This window comes from Patiria miniata, unplaced genomic scaffold (genome assembly GCF_015706575.1).
Source record: "Patiria miniata isolate m_02_andy unplaced genomic scaffold, ASM1570657v1 HiC_scaffold_11, whole genome shotgun sequence".
NCBI lineage: Eukaryota > Metazoa > Echinodermata > Asteroidea > Valvatida > Asterinidae > Patiria > Patiria miniata.
Window position 1 is genome coordinate 2599919 of NW_024037049.1, and position 8045 is coordinate 2607963.

The following is an 8045-nucleotide window of genomic DNA, read 5'->3' on the forward strand; positions in this document are numbered from 1 at the left end:
ATTGAATCCCGTGCGGAGCAACCTCGCCGGCTCCGCTCCATTGAATCCCGTGCGGAGCAACTCTACTGGGGAACACGCATCCGGCGCTTGTACATGCGCGGAACGGAGCCGTTTCGGAGGGAAACATGCCCGGTGTATTAGTGTCTGTGGAACGGAGTTGTTCCGGATGAGAACATGCGTCCGTTGTATGAATGTGTGTGTTACGGGGCTGTTCCCATCGTGGGCCCTGGCACGTGTGTGTTGATGTGGTATGGTATGGTTTATTTTATTCACATTATCACATTGTAACCCGAAGGTCAAATTGCATGATAATTTACAATATTAAAAACATCAAAATCACAGTAAACATGAATTAAACAAATTAAGAAAAACCCATACAGGTTGGTTGAGAATCTAAAAAAATAAAATTAGTACACTGCACATACCTGTAGATTTGTCTGCCTCAAATCTTTGAAAAAATTTAAAAAGCTGCTCACAGAGAATACTTATTTAGATAACTGGTAAAAGATAACACGGGCTGTTTTGTTATTAATCAAAATGCGAGTAATAATCTTGCACAGATTTGTGGTGGCTCCAATTATAAAAGGATTTTTAAAAAGCTGTTCACAGAGCAAAAGATTCTACTTGTTCAGCAAGCTGATGAAATAGGGTACTGGGCTGTTTTTGAATCGTGATGTCCTGGTGCGTAAGTGGGAAAGATGATGTGCATTACGCAGGTTGCGGTCGTGAGACTCCCGTCTGGTAGGAGGGAGAAGATCATTTGTACGTTCTGCGAATTGGCAAGTCCTTCGGCAAAGCTGAGACAATGATTCTCCCTCCTATCAGCAAGAGACTCAAGCCCGCAGAGCTGCATTGCATCCGCATACGAAGTATAGCACTGTGCCAAAATGGTTCTGCATGCACGTTTTTGCAGGTGCTCCAGAGTCTTCTTCTGGGCAGCAGTAATTGAGAAAGACCAAGTAACATCAGCATATTCAACAGCAGGCCTCACATAACATTTATAAATTGATGTGAGCTCATCATCATTGAATCCAAACCTCTTAAGCAGGCGGAGCATATACAGTTTTTGATTGGCTTTTCCAGAAATTTCATTGATATTTTTCTCCCATCGGAGGTCACTCTGTAGCCAGACTCCTAGGACCTTTGCCTCGGTTACAAAGTTCAGAGGGACTCCCGCAATGCTCAACTCGGCATGTGGTGGGGGTTTAGTTTTGAAACATGTTTGGATGGCTTGACACTTGGAGGGATTCAGGCTGAGTTTGTTGGAGTTGGTCCATTCAGTAAATTCATCAAGAACTACCTGCAGCCCACTAGGTTGGAAACAGGAACGATTTTCAGCAAGTGTCAAGTCATCCACATATTTCCAGCACTTAATCTTTTCACCCAGATCATGAGCAGCGTCGTTAATAACGACCTGGAAACCAGGTGCGGTGTCTCCGGACGATCAAGCCCGGCCAGCCCTGCTTTATCAACAGGCGCAACTCGGCAGTGTTCCGAATGGAACGGAGCGTCTGTTGCGCCGTGGTGCAACAAATAATGAAATGAATGTTTCACGTTCGTTGAATGAATGTTTCACGGTGACAGTTTCATGTTTCACGTTCGTTAAATGAATGTTTCACGGTGACAGATGAAATGTTCCATTCCACTCGGCTTCGCCTCGTGGAATGGAACATTTCATGTCACCTCATAAAATTATTCTTACCATTGCACTCACAAACCATGCACAAACATTCATTATTTGTATAATATTAAATTACTAGAGCGCTAACTCGTCATCATTCTGCGCGCGGAGACGCTTTGAAGCCGTCCTGGGCGCAGACATTTTGAATTCATGTGGGTGTTTGTAGAACATAATGAAATTAGATGGATTGAATTTTGAATGTGTACTCTACATGCAACACGCAAGTAGAAAGGAAAAAAAAAAAAAAAAGGCCTATAGGCCTTTCTTTTGTTTGTAAACATTGGCACCATTTTGTATGGGCTGCCATAAGCGCATAACTTGAAGCCGTGGTTGGCAACATATTTTTCCATAGTTTTGCAGGCCGTGGTTGGCAAAAATGCAATTTGCCAACCAAGCGCAGAAAGGTCTACATGGTTGTTTAGCGCCCTCGACGATACTTTTATGATACGCACGCAGGTATATAATTATTTGTTTCCCAACGTTTTAATGAGCAGTGCCACCACAGTGACCGTTTTAGCCGATTTTCGGCTAACTTTGACAGATTTTTGGTTAAAAAAGGAGTTTGACAGAAAATTTGACAGAATGGATTTTTTTTGGCAAGGTATCTGGCAGAATTCTGCAAAAATGGTTATTTGACAGAAAAACAGCAAATTTGCAACAACAAAAAAGGTACACTTGTTTACAAAAGCGTCAATCTTTTCAAAGAAACCCTTGCAAAATAAAACAGGTTGCCTGGTGTAGGTGCATGCTGAGGCTCACTTAGCCTTTAGTCAAGTCCCACGCGCTTACCCGGTACTTGTAGTTTATCACATATCTGTCGGATATTAGCCTTTTGTATACTTTAATAAATTTACTTAACATTGTAGAAATAAATGTTGAGATGACATGAAAAAAAGACTTCACTCACTCGATTACATATACTAACACTTTATTGTTCAATTTTCATGTATACTAAACGCCGACCAATGGGTTAGGCTATCCGGTATTTTACATGCAATTGACAAAGGCCTGCTTTCTTTTCATAAAAGGTTCCTTTCAAAGTTTGTTCAACCATTACATGAAGCAAGAGACTTGGTCATTGAAAACTGTAGTTTGTTGTGACAGTCTTATTGAACACTTTTGAAACTAGTGGGAACTATTCATTTTTCTGGATTCAGTCACTGAGGTCTATTTTCTGGAATGAACCTTTCTCGCTGCAACTATAAACTGCATTTATAAACACCTTGAGTGGCCTTTTTGGGCCTTGTGTTGGGCGACTTCAATTGAAAAAAAAAAATTCATGTAAAACCTGTTACACTTCAAATAAACAAGATTTGATAGCATAGTATCACTCAACTTTGCTCTGTGTGGCCTCATAATTATTCCTCCATGACTGAATACACGTTCGATGGGGAGCTATATTAGCAGGAACAGACAGCACCCTCATAGCAAAAGGAAAGAGTCTGGGGAGGCTGTTCTTATTTACCAACCAGAAGTGCAGGCAGGCATTACGCAACGTAACAGCTCAGCTCACTGATATGATCTACAGCTGCAGCTGCGCGAAGTAGAAACCGCGCAAGCCAAAGTCCGTTTTTTAATGCACGTAAACCGAATAGCTAATTAAAAGTATAATAGTTTAATTAAAGTGTATTGGGTCGCTCGAGTAGCGTCTGACTTGGGTTGGTAACAAGTCATTTTTTGCAATCCCAAGTCAAGTCACAAGTCATTGTTTGCAAGTCCAAGTCAAGTCACAAGTCAAAGCTAGTATTTACAAGTCAAGTCACAAGTCTCAAAAATAGCGACTCGAGTCCGACTCGAGTCCAAGTCACATGACTCGAGTCAGCAACTCTGCCAAATCGGAAGACAAATGCTAAGAAAAACATAAGCGTTCTCCACGAGATGGTAAAGGCCCTCACGGCTTCGCCGCTCGTGCTAGTCTTTTTACGTGCCAGCATCAGGGATGTGTTACGTGTCCGGATGGTCCAGGGGCTAGAGAGTAGAGTGTGTTACGTGTCCGGATGGTCCGGGTATAGGCGCGTGGGACTTGACTAAAGGCCAAGGCCAAGTTCGCGCAAGGACTATAGTTGACCAATGGTTAACTAACGTTTGCCCGAACTCTGTCTAGTCGACGATGGTTGACTACGCTAGTCGACTATTTGCAACCAGCCTACTGGGGTTGGTTGCTTCGCTGGTAATCAATAGCCGCGCGCGTTTATAACGTTAGCAGAGAGCCAGGATCCAGACGTTTTGCGATGACATTTTGACCAGCGATTGACTAGAGACGTTCGCACGTTGCCATCAATGCGCAGGCGTAAGGTACGTCACAAATCAACCACTAGTCGACCAATGGTCCTTGCCCGAACTTGGCCTAAGGTTCACTGGGACTTTCGCTCGTACCCCCGCCCTGCAAACAGGACGCTGGGGGCGTTTTCGAATCCCTGTTCTTGACAACACGCGTGTAGCACGAGAACGTGTTCTCGAGCTGGTTGTTACGAACGCGCGGGTGCGTGTCGCATCGATATAAAGCAATGCAAAATGGCCGACAATCGTCTGAATTTGTACTTAGGCCTATTCCAAATGAACGAGGACGACTCTGAAGATGAATGTGAAACAGACCAAAATTGCAGACTGCACTATAATGGTATTCTTATTCCAATCATTAGGGTATAAGCACACAAAAAAAAACCACAAAACAACTTTCGAATCTGCACAGTCCGCCATTTTGTTCAAGCTGTACCTCGCCGAACCCTCCATCAACCGGGGAGTGAAAAAATCGATCCGCGAACGCCCTCTCGGGTCTGTTCGTCACGTTCGAGACCGCTGTTCTCGTGTCGGGTTAACCCGAGTGTTGTCAAGAACAGGGATTCTAAAACGCCCCAAGATACTCTGATGAATCCACGCTCTGATTGGTTGGATTTTGAATGACCAGTGACCTGCGCGTGATCAAGGTCATGACTCTGCAAGGTTTTAAACGGCCGTTAAGACTGATTCATTACTCTTTTATTCCAGTTTACAGATGTTTTATTGTCGTTGAAAAGCGTAATAATGTAGGAAATTCCATAAAATTTATCTGTGTTGTTCATTTACAATTCCTGTCACTCGCTCAGGCTCCGTTTCGAATCACGAACGGTCGGATTACTTTATGCGACGCTCAAAATTTTGTCCCCATGGTCCGCAATGAAACAGAAATCACATCCGGTATGGAATGTTTAGCATTTGCGCATATTGTCTAACTGCGGTCTTGAACAGCTGCAGCCAGATGCTTTATACATAGGTCATAGGCCACTTCCTTCACAAGATTCTGTGAAACTCATCAGAGTATCCCAGCACAACCTCGACCCCAGGGTGTTGAGCAGTACGCGCCAATCACTACCTGCTCTCTCACCCTGGTATTGGATCATTTGCATGTGCAAGATTTTTGAACACGTATGCAAATGAGGAATAGTCTGGTGCCTGCATGTGCGTTACATTATCGTTCGTTTTTGTATGCGGTGTCTGGGGTAAAAACAGAGTCAATTCGTCGCAGCGCGAGCACAGCGTGAGTTACGAAAACGCGATTTATTTAATTAAACTGTTACGATCTTATCGAGACAACATGCAGTATCACAGTTTACTATCCAGGGTTTACTATTGGAAACACGGTTGGAAAAAAAGTAAGCACTGGGGACGAGGTTGATCCCAGCGTTCTGTTTGCAGGGCGGGGGGTACGAGCAAACACTGGGAACCGGATGTCGTTGTGACACCAATGCATGTTAATTGCCTGAAGTTTACGCAATTTCGAATTATCTTTATGTGGTTATAGATGTTTATAATATAATTTGAACATTAATTAAGGCAACATTACAACATCTGCATGTGATTTAAAGGTTTATAGTGTATTTCGAGTTATTCTGGGGAATTTGGCAGATTTTTGACAAATCTGACAGATTGTTGAAGCGCATTTAGCAGAATTTTGTCATGACCTTACGGTCACCCTAAGTGCGACAGCCCAGTTGATAAAGGGTAGGATTTTGCACCGCGAGGTTGCGCTTCGGTTCTCGGTTTTGCACCCGAATTTTTTTCCTTTTCTAACCCGAGGCTTTGGAGGATTTTTTTTTTAAAGGGAAATAAAGTCTGAATATCATAACGTTCTAATTCATTTTTTTTTGTCATTTCATTTAATTTCTTCTCGTGTTTTTATAAAAGTTCCAAACGCCATAGCGTACACCCATATGCGGATGTCGTTTGATAGAAAAAAAAAATTCGCGACCAGGCCAGATGTTCATTGCGTTATCTCTTCAATTACCCAGTTTTATTGCTCGTAGAACTCTTGATTATAGAAAATTTGTATTTCGAGGGGTATAACTTTTATTCATGGGCTCGGTGGAGGGATTAAGGCCTTTTTACCGGTGTGCACCCATAGTATCTTTGCTAGTACCTACAGTCGATGGGTTCGGGATTTAGTCATGCTGGCTTGAAAACAGTCCTTCTCACCGGTCATTTTAGATTTTGTTTTTCTGTAAAAATTATTCAAAAGAGCCCTTCAAGTTTATTCCAAAAGAAGTAAATATCGTATAAGACATCTTAGTCTTCTATTTAACTTTCAGTTTTCACCCGATAACCGCCACAAAATTAGTTCATAAATTTTTGTCATGGTGTATATATAATCTAAAACAATTTTTAGCTTCGCCTCATCCATTCTCAACTCGACTCTACAGTTCCTCATCCGTACTCCTTGACTGAGATAAAAAAAAAAAACCGAGGCTCTACCAACTAAGTGGAAAGTCTTGAGTCTATAACATGTACATAATCAACTTGGTTGCTCCAAACTGAACACAATCGAAACAAACAAGTCATCATAACAAAACATGAAATTATGTACTGTCATTCAGTCCTTTATATACAGATACATCATAACATGTAATGAAAGTTCTGCCAGTGTTCAAGTGGGCCTTAACAACCAAAAGATTTACATTAATCCCCAAAATGGAAGACAATATAAATTACAAGAATACTCTAATAAAAAATACCATGGTAGCCCATTTACTCCACATAAACATACAAAATCTAAATTTATCCAAAGTGTTTGGATTACGATATTTAACAAAGAAATTTTCAATGATTTGCATTACTTCTAAAATAGATCCTTTCCTCCTAACAAACAATAAAAGCCAATGAAACGTGCCCCTTTAAAATTTTACATATATTAAATTATCAAGACATCATAGCAAAATGTAATTTAAAGAAAAACTTAAAGTACTAATTACTGTGTATTTTTAATTACCTTTTTACTGGAAGTCACTTCCCATCTGGCAACTAAATGTGGCAATTTGTTTTGTTTGACAGTCGTATGTATTCCCACTTCAGTTACATTTCATCTTTAAGCTCTATATATAATATGAATGACATTATGTTCTTTGATTATCCAGTGCACACTGCACATTCAATGGATATAATACAACATTTCATACCTCCTAACCAGTTGTGTAATCTGACTAGGTTTAGATAAAGGAAATATATCACGATTTGGTGATAGCACTTGCAATGCATAATGAAATTGATGCAGTTCAAACTTTGGGTTAGTAAATTAATCATATAAGAAATTTAAGAAAGACAGTTACTTTGTTATTACCTGTTCTAACCAATCTCACTCCCTAAAAAAAACCAAAACACAAAAACAAAATAAATTTGTAAACATGTTTACATGCTAAACATTTTTTGGACGAGATGATAGCAAGAAAGTGTTTAGAATTGTGTTTACTCACTAAACACATTTGTTTGTAGGCCAGGCAAATATCCACACAGAGGCAATTAGGCTACCTTTGTCCCAACGCCTAAAATTGAAAACTTGGTCCCATGGTCAATTTGACCTCTTTGGCGGGTGACATGCCCACAAGGTATCTACCCACATAGCTGGCGGGCGAGACAAAACCTCATATTTACCAAGCATCAAGGGAAAGACACAAATACCTGACCTACAGTTACATCAGTGCATAATGTTTCAATGCATCCTGAAATAAGGACTCTTCCCTGGTGTTAACACACAAGCATTTTGTTAACGATTTAAATGAGAAGTGAGATTTACCATTGACTTAAAAATGCATTCCCCATCCTACTTTCAAGTTTCGTCCCTAAAAAATAAATTCCTTTTCATTTTGCTATTGTTCTAGTAATACAAATGTTATTCACTTTTAAATGAGGTATTGGAACCCCCCCCCCAACAAAAAATTATAAAAAGTTGAATTTGTTGAAGAGCACAGGGAACATAACTTTAATACTTAAACTTATTTAAGTCAAACTGGTTTACAAAATGCATAGGAACTTTGTGTTTGTCTGAAAAAATAGCTCGCCAAAACAAGATAATTTTGTTCATGTATTTCATTAATAACAATAAATTCCCGTAACT